We start from the raw sequence: 9,773 nt of genomic DNA, 5'->3' as shown, positions 1-9,773 counted from the left end.
TTGAGTTGTGAAAAGTAGTGATCACAATTTCGTGCACCAAGTTTTTTGCGCCGTTGCTGGGGATTGTTGAGTTTGGACAACTGACGGTTCATCTTGTTGCTTAGCTTAGGTATTTTTTTTCAGAGTTCTTAAGAATGAATTCTAGTGTTTCAAGGTGATGTTCTTATCATCACCAAAGCTGATTGATTCTCATCAATTTAGCTCTTGAATGCAATGTCCTGCTGAAGCATGGCTAGCCATGTCTAATTTCTTTAGACTGAAGCTTTAGACTAACATTGCATGATTCCTGGAATTCTCATTAAGAATTTTGATACATTTATTTTCTTCTCCACTTAATTTTCGAAAATCCAAAAAATTTTTAAAAAAAATCATAAAAACCAAAAATATTTTCATGTTTCTTATTGAGTCTAGTGTCTCATGTTAAGTTTGGTGTCAATTGCATGTTTCTGTTCTTCTTGCATTTTTCGAATTCATGCATGTGTCTTCATTAATCTTCAAGTTGTTCTTGATGATTTCCTTGCTTTGATCTTTGAATTCTCTTGACTCGAGTGTTTTGTTATATGCATTCTCATTTTGTTAGTGTCAGTAGTATACAAACTGCTAAGTTTGGTGTCTTGCATGCATTGTCATTTGATTTTAGTTGCATTTTGATTATTCCTCATTATTAAAAATCCAAAAATATTTTTAATTTGTGTCTTTTCAAGTCAATAATACAGAGAATTGAAGATTCAGAACATACAGCAGAGGAATTACACAGAAAAAGCTGGGCGTTCAAAACGCCCAGTGAGGAAGGCAAACTGGCGTTTAAACGCCAGCCAGGGTGCCTGGTTGGGCGTTTAACGCCCAAAAGGGTAGTGCTTTAGGCGTTAAACTCCAGAATGTGCACCATTCTGGGCGTTTGACGCCAGGATGGCACAAGAGGGAAGATTCTGTTTTTAACTCAAATTTTTTTCAAGTTTTCAAAATTTTTCAAAATCAACTCTTTTTCAAATCATATATTTTCAATCAAATCTTTTTCAAAATCAATTTCTTTCCATTTTCAAAAATACTTGCTATCAATTAATGATTTGATTCAACATTTCAAGTATGTTGCCTTTTCTGTTGAGAAAGGTTTAATGTTTGAATCATATCTTTCTTTGTTAGCCAAGTCATTAATTTTTAAAAATCATATCTTTTTAAATTGTTTTTCAAATCATATCTTCTCAATCACATCTTTTTAAAAACCATAACTTTTCAATCATATCTTTTTCTCACATCTTTTTCAAAATAATTTTCAATCATATCTTTTTGATTTCTAATTTCAAAATCTTTTTCAAAAATCACTTGATTTATTTTCCACTTTTAGTTTTCGAAAATTATCAATCAATTTTTCAAAATGTTTTTAAAATCTTTTACTTAATTTTCGAAAATTTCTTCCCCTCTTCTCACATCCTTCTATTTATGGACTAACACTATTCCTCAAGGAACAATTCGAACTCCATCTCTTTTGATAAGTTCGAATTCTTCTACCTCTCCTTCTATTTTTCTTTTCCTCTGACACCTCAAGGAATGTCTATACTGTGACATAGAGGATTCCATATTTTCTTGTTCTCTTCTCTTTCATATGAGCAGAAGCAAAGACAAAAGCATTCTTGTTGAGGCTGACCCTGAACCTGAAAGGACCTTGAAGCGAAAGCTAAGAGAAGCTAAGGCATAACTCTCTGTAGAGGATCTAACAGAAATCTTCAAAGAAGAAGACATGGCAGCCGAAAACAACAACAATGCCAACAATGCAAGGAAGGTGCTGGGTGACTTTACTGCACCTACTCCCGACTTCTATGGGAGAAGCATCTCTATCCCTGCCATTGGAGCAAACAACTTTGAGCTTAAGCCTCAATTAGTTTCTCTAATGCAACAGAATTGCAAGTTCCATGGACTTCCATTGGAAGATCCTCATCAGTTTTTAGCTGAATTCTTGCAAATCTGTGACACTGTCAAGACTAATGGGGTTGACCCTGAAGTCTAAAGACTTATGCTATTCCCATTTGCTGTAAGAGACAGAGCTAGAATATGGTTGGATTCACAACCTAAAGAAAGCCTGAACTCTTGGGAAAAGCTAGTCAATGCCTTCTTGGCAAAGTTCTTTCCACCTCAAAAATTGAGTAAGCTTAGAGTGAAAGTCCAAACTTTCAGACAGAAGGAAGGTGAATCCCTCTATGAAGCTTGGGAAAGATACAAACAATTGATCAGAAAGTGTCCTTCTGATATGCTTTCTGAATGGAGCATCATAGGTATTTTCTATGATGGTCTGTCTGAACTGTCCAAGATGTCTTTGGATAGCTCTGCTGGAGGATCTCTTCATCTGAAGAAGACGCCTGTAGAAGCTCAAGAACTAATTGAAATGGTTGCAAATAACCAATTCATGTACACTTTTGAAAGGAATCCTGTGAACAATGGGACAAATCAGAAGAAAGGAGTTCTTGAGATTGATAATCTGAATGCCATATTGGCTCAGAACAAGATATTGACTAAGCAAGTCAATTTGATTTCTCAAAGTCTGTCTGGAATGCAAAATGCACCAAGCAGTACTAAGGATGCTTCATCTGAAGAAGAGGCTTATGATCCTGAGAACCCTTCAATAGAAGAGGTGAATTACCTGGGAGAACCCTATGGAAACACCTATAATTCTTCATGGAAAAATCATCCAAATCTCTCATGGAAGGATCAACAGAGACCTCAACAAGGTTTCAACAACAATAATGGTGGAAGAAACAGGTTTAGCAATGGCAAGCCTTTTCCATCATCTTCTCAGCAACAGACAGAGAATTCTAAGCAGAACCACTCTGACTTAGCAACCATGGTCTCTGATCTAATCAAAACCACTCAAAGTTTCATGACTGAAACAAGGTCCTCCATTAGAAACTTGGAGGCACAAGTGGGACAGCTGAGCAAGAAAATTACTGAACTCCCTCCTAGTACTCTTCCAAGCAATACAGAAGAAAATCCAAAAGGAGAGTGCAAGGCCATCAACATGGCCGAATTTGGAGAGGAGGAAGAGGCAGTGAACGCCACTGAGGAAGACCTCAATGGATGTCCACTGGCCTCCAATGAGTTCCCTAATGAGGAACCATGGGAATCTGAGGCTCATATTGAGACCATAGAGATTCCATTGGACTTACTTCTGCCATTCTTGAGCTCTAATGAGTATTCTTCATCTGAAGAGGATGAATATATCACTGAAGAGCAAGTTGCTAAATACCTTGGAGCAATCATGAAGCTAAATGACAAGTTATTTGGTAATGAGACTTGGGAGAACGAACCTCCTTTGCTCACCAAAGAACCGGATGACTTGTCTAGGCAGAAATTACCTCAAAAGAGACAAGATCCTGGGAAGTTCTCAATACCTTGCGCCATAGGCACCATGACCTTCAAGAAGGCTCTGGGTGACTTAGGGTCAAGTGTAAACCTCATGCCTCTCTCTGTAATGGAGAAGCTAGGGATCTTTAAGGTACAAGCTGCAAGAATCTCACTAGAGATGGCAGACAATTCAAAGAAACAAGCTTATGGACTTGTAGAGGATGTTCTGGTAAAGGTTGAAGACCATTACATCCCTGCTGATTTCATAGTCCTAGAGACTGGGAAGAGCATGGATGAATCCATCATCCTTGGCAGACCCTTCCTAGCCACAGCAAAGGCTGTGATTGATGTGGATAGAGGAGAATTGATCATTCAAGTGAATGAAGAATCCTTTGTATTTAAGGCTCAAGGATATCCCTCTGTCACCATGGAGAGGAAGCATGAAGAGCTTCTCTCAAAACAGAGCCAAACAGAGCCCCCACAGTCAAACTCTAAGTTTGGTGTTGGGAGGCCACAACCAAATTCTAAGTTTGGTGTTGAACCCCCACATTCAAACTCTTAGTTTGGTGTTGGGAGGTTCCAACATTTCTCTGAGTATCTGTGAGGCTCATTGAGAGCCCTCTGTCAAGCTACTGACATTAAAGAAGCGCTTGTTGGGAGGCAACCCAATGTTATATTTTATCTATTTTCCTTTGTTATTTTATGTTTTCTGTAGGTCGATGATCATGAGAAGTCACAAAATCAATTAAAAAAGCAAAAATAGAATGAAAAACAGAAAGAAAAACAGCACACCCTGGAGGAAGACCTTGCTGGCGTTTAAACGCCAGTAAGGGCAGCAAATGGGCATTTAACACCCAGTCTAGCACCATTCTGGGCGTTTAACGCCAGAAAGGGGCACCAGACTGGTGTTAAACGCCAGGAAAGGGCAAGAAGTTGGCATTAAACGCCAGAAATGGGCACCATCCCGGCGTTTAATGCCAGAATTGGCACAGAGAGCAATTTTGCTCGCCACTTGGTGCAGGGATGACTTTTCCTTGACACCTCAGGATCTGTGGATCCCACAGGATCCCCACCTATCCCACCACCCTCTCTCTTCTTCACCCATTCCCCAAAAACCCTTCACCTATCAAATCCCATCTTTCTCTTCACCACTCACATCCATCCTTCATAAAACCTCACCTACCTCACCATTCAAATTCAAACTACTTTCCCTCCCAAACCCACCCTCCCATAACCGAAACCTACCCCTCTCTCCACCCTTATATAAACCCATCTTCACTCCTTCATTTTCACACAACCTAAACACTACTTCTCCCCCTTTGGCCGAACCATACGCCATCTCCATCTCCTCTATTTCTTCTTCTTCTACTCTCTTCTTTCTTCTTTTGCTCGAGGACGAGCAAACCTTTTAGGTTTGGTGTGGTAAAAGCATTGCTTTTTGTTTTTCCATAACCATTTATGGCATCCAAGGCCGGAGAAACCTCTAGAAAGAGGAAAGGGAAGGCAAAAGCTTTCACCTCCTAGTCATGGGAGATGGAGAGATTCATCTCAAGGGTGCATCAAGACCACTTCTATGAAGTTGTGGCCTTGAAGAAGGTGATCCCCGAGGTCCCTTTCAAACTCAAAAAGAGTGAATATCCGGAGATCCGACATGAGATCTGAAAAAGAGGTTGGGAAGTTCTTACCAACCCCATTCAACAAGTCGAAATCTTAATGGTTCAAGAATTCTATGCCAATGCATGGATCACCAAGAACCATGATCAAAGTGTGAACCCGGACCCAAAGAATTGGCTTACAATGGTTCGGGGGAAATACTTAGATTTTAGTCCGGAAAATGTAAGGTTGGCATTCAACTTGCCCATGATGCAAGGAGATGAACACCCTTACACTAGAAGGGTCAACTTTGATCAAAGGTTGGACCAAGTCCTCATAGACATTTGTGAAGAGGGAGCTCAATGGAAGAGAGATTCAAGAGGGAAGCCGGTTCAATTGAGAAGGCATGACCTCAAGCCCGTAGCTAGGGGATGGTTGGAGTTTATCCAACGCTCAATCATTCCCACTAGCAACCGGTCTGAAGTTACTCTAGACCGGACCATCATGATCCATAGTATCATGATTGGAGAAGAAGTAGAAGTTCATGAGGTTATAGCCCAAGAACTTTATAAGGTGGCGGACAAGTCCTCTACCTTGGCAAGGTTAGCCTTTCCTTATCTCATTTGTCACCTCTGTTATTCAGTTGGAGTTGACATAGAGGGAGACATCCCCATTGATGAGGACAAGCCCATCACTAAGAAAAGGATGGAGCAAACAAGAGATCCCACTCATCATGAAATCCCTGTGATGCCTCAAGGGATGCACTTTCCTCCACAAAACTATTGGGAGCAAATCAACACCTCCCTAGGAGAATTGAGTTCCAACATGGGACAACTAAGGGTGGAGCACCAAGAACATTCCATCCTCCTCTATGAAATTAGAGAAGATCAAAGAATCATGAGAGAAAAGCAACAAAGGCAAGGAAGAGACATTGAGGAGCTCAAGCACTCCATAAGATCTTCAAGAGGAAGAACAAGCCGCCATCACTAAGGTAGACCCGTTCTTTAATTTCCTTGTTCTTTATTTTTCTGTTTTTCGAATTTTATGCTTATGTTTATCCATGTTTGTGTCTTATGATCATTAGTGTCTTAGTGTCTATGCCTTAAAGTTATGAATGTCCTATGAATCCATCACCTTTCTTAAATGAAAAATGTTCTTAATTTTAAAAGAGAAGAATTGCATGAATTTTAAATTTTATAACAGATTAATTATTTTGATGTGGTGGCAATACTTTTGTTTTTTTGAATGTATGCTTAAACAGTGCATATGTCTTTTGAATTTGTTGTTCATGAATGGTTGGCTCTTGAAAGAATGATGAAAAAGGAGACATGTTACTGAGGATCTGAAAAATCATAAAAATGATTCTTGAAGCAAGAAAAAGCAGTGAATGCAAAAAAAAAGAAGCGAAAAAAATGAAAAAATGAAAAAAAAGGGAAAAAGAGAAAAAGAAAGAAAAAGAAAGAAATAAAGTTGTGATCCAAGGCAAAAAGAGTGTGCTTAAGAACCCTGGACACCTCTAATTGGGGACTCCAGCAAAGCTGAGTCACAATCTGAAAAGGTTCACCCAATTATGTGTCTGTGGCATGTATGTATCCAGTGGTAATACTGGAAGACAGAGTGCTATGGGCCACGGCCAAGACTCATAAAGTAGCTGTGTTCAAGAATCATCATACTTAACTAGGAGAATCAGTGACACTATATGGATTCTGAGTTCTTATAGAAGCCAATCATTCTGAATTTCAAAGGATAGAGTGAGATGCTAAAACTGTTCAGAGGCAAAAAGCTAAAAGCCCCGTTCAACTAATTAATACTGATCTTCATAGATGTTTTTGGAATTCATTGCATATTCTCTTCTCTTTATCTTATTTGATTTTCAGTTGCTTGGGGACAAGCAACAATTTAAGTTTGGTGTTGTGATGAGCGGATAATTTATACGCTTTTTGGCATTGTTTTTAGTATGTTTTTAGTATGTTTTAGTTAGTTTTTATTATATTTTTATTAGTTTTTAGTTAAAATTCACTTTTCTGGACTTTACTATGAGTTTGTGTGTTTTTCTGTGATTTCAGGTATTTTCTGGCTGAAATTGAGGGACTTGAGCAAAAATCTTATTCAGAGACTGAAAAGGACTGCAGATGCTGTTGGATTCTGACCTCCCTACACTCGAAGTGGATTTTCTTGAGCTACAGAAGCCCAATTGGCGTGCTCTCAACGGCGTTGGAAAGTAGACATCCTGGGCTTTCCAGCAATTTATAATAGTCCATACTTTGCCCAAGATTTGATGGCCCAAACCGGCGTTCCAAATTAGCTCAAGAATGCCCGGCGTTAAACGCCAGAACTGGCACAAGAATGGGAGTTAAATGCCCAAACTGGCACAAAAGCCGGTGTTTAACTCCAAGAAGAGTCTCTACACGAAAATGCTTTAATGCTCAGCCCAAGCACACACCAAGTGGGCCCGGAAGTGGATTTTTCTGTCATTTACTCATTTCTGTAAACCTTAGGCTACTAGTTCTTTATAAATAAGACCTTTTGCTATTGTATTTTAATCTTGGTTCTTCTGGTTCCCTCTTTGGGGCCGAAGCCAATGATCACTTTTGTTCTTAGGTATTTTCAATTGTGGAGTTTCTACACACCATAGATTAAGGTGTGGAGCTCTGCTGTACCTCGAGTATTAATGCAATTACTATTGTTCTTCTATTCAATTCAGCTTGTTCTTATTCCAAGATATTCATTCGCACTCAAGAACTTGATGAATGTGATGATTATGTGACGCTCATCTTCATTCTCACTTATGAATGCGTGCCTGACAACCACTCCCGTTCTACAAGCAAACAAGGCTTGAATGTTTATCTCTTGGATCCCTTAATCGGAATCTTCGTGGTATAAGCTAGAATTGATGGCGGCATTCAAGAGAATCCGGAAGGTCTAAACCTTGTCTGTGGTATTCTGAGTAGGATTCAATGATTGAATGACTGTGACGAGCTTCAAACTCCTGAAGGTTGGGCGTTAGTGACAGACGCAAAAGAATCAATGGATTCTACTCCAACCTGATTGAGAAACGACGGATGATTAGCCGTGCCGTGACAGGGTGCGTTGAACATTTTCACTGAGAGGACGGGACTGTAGCCACTGACAACGGTGATGCCCAACATACAGCTTGCCATGGAAAGGAGTAAGAAGGATTGGATGAAGACAGTAGGAAAGCAGAGAGATGGAAGGGACAAAGCATCTCCATTCGCTTATCTGAAGTTCTCACCAATGAATTACATAAGTATCTCTATATTTATCTTTATGCTTTATTCATATATCATTCATAACCATTTGAATCTACCTGACTAAGATTTACAAGGTGACCATAGCTTGCTTCATACCAACAATCTCTGTGGGATCGACCCTTACTCGCGTAAGGTTTATTACTTGGACGACCCAGTGCACTTGCTGGTTAGTTGTGTGAAGTTGTGTTTATACCATGGTATTGATCACCAAGTTTTTGGATTCATTACCGGGGATTATTTGAGTTGTGAAAAGTAGTGATCACAATTTCGTGCACTACTCGCCCTCGAGCAAGAGAAGAAAGAAGAGAAGAAGAAGAAAAAGAAAATATTGAGGAGAAGGGAGAGATGGTGTTTCGGCCAAGGTATAGAAGAGGGGGTTGTGTTGTGTGAAAATGAAGTGGAATGGAGGGGTATATATAGGGAAAGGGGAGAGGGTAGGTGATGAGCGGATAATTTATACGCTTTTTGGCATTATTTTTAGTATGTTTTTAGTATGATTTAGTTAGTTTTTAGTATATTTTTATTAGTTTTTAGTTAAAATTCACTTTTCTAGACTTTACTATGAGTTTGTGTGTTTTTCTGTGATTTCAGGTATTTTCTGGCTGAAATTGAGGGATCTGAGCAAAAATCTGATTTAGAGGCTGAAAAGGACTGCAGATGCTGTTGGACTCTGACCTCCCTGCACTCGAAGTGGATTTTCTGGAGCTACAGAAGCCCAATTGGCGCGCTCTCAACGGCGTTGGAAAGTAGACATTCTGGGCTTTCCAGCAATGTATAATAGTCCATACTTTGTCCGAGGTTTGATGGCCCAAACCGGCGTTGCAAATCAGCCTCAGAATTTCCAGCGTTTAACGCTGGAACTGGCACAAAAATTGGAGTTAAACGCCCAAACTGGCATGAAAGCTAGCGTTTAACTCCAGAAAAGGTCTCTACACATGAAAGCTTCAATGCTCAGCCCAAGCACACACTAAGTGGACCCGGAAGTGGATTTTTACGTCATTTACTCATTCCTGTATACCCTAGGTTACTAGTTCACTATTAATAGGATCTTTTGACATTGTATCTGTACCTCATGACACTTTACACGCTTCTTTGTGTACTTCTTACAGCATGAGTCTCTAAACCCCATGGTTGGGGGTGAGGAGCTCTGCTGTGTCTTGATGGATTAATGCAATTACTACTGTTTCTTATTCAATCATGCTTGCTTCCGTTCTAAGATATCACTTGCTCTTAACCCGGATGAATGTGATGACCCGTGACACTCATCATATTCTCAACTATGAACGTGCCTGACAACCACCTCCGTTCTACTTTAGATTGAGTATATATCTCTTGGATTCTTTAATCAGAATCTTCGTGGTATAAGCTAGAATTGATGGCGGCATTCAAGAGAATCCGGAAGGTCTAAACCTTGTCTGTGGTATTCTGAGTAGGATTCAATGATTGAATGACTGTGACGAGCTTCAAACTCCTGAAGGTTGGGCGTTAGTGACAGACGCAAAAGAATCAATGGATTCTACTCCAACCTGATTGAGAAACGACGGATGATTAGCCGTGCCGTGACAGGGTGCG

General features: G+C 39.8%; 1 non-coding gene across 1 annotated transcript; it reads right to left on the bottom strand.

Annotated features, from left to right (window-relative positions):
• Positions 1–2,143: 2,143 nt before the first annotated feature.
• Positions 2,144–2,251, bottom strand: LOC130959355 (small nucleolar RNA R71). The gene has a single exon (XR_009078441.1). It is a non-coding gene; the product is annotated as a small nucleolar RNA R71 (small nucleolar RNA).
• Positions 2,252–9,773: the final 7,522 nt, after the last annotated feature.

The sequence above is a fragment of the Arachis stenosperma genome, chromosome 10, assembly GCF_014773155.1.
Source record: "Arachis stenosperma cultivar V10309 chromosome 10, arast.V10309.gnm1.PFL2, whole genome shotgun sequence".
NCBI lineage: Eukaryota > Viridiplantae > Streptophyta > Magnoliopsida > Fabales > Fabaceae > Arachis > Arachis stenosperma.
The sequence above is the reverse complement of the archived record's forward strand: the minus strand, read 5'-3'. Positions and strand labels throughout refer to the sequence as shown.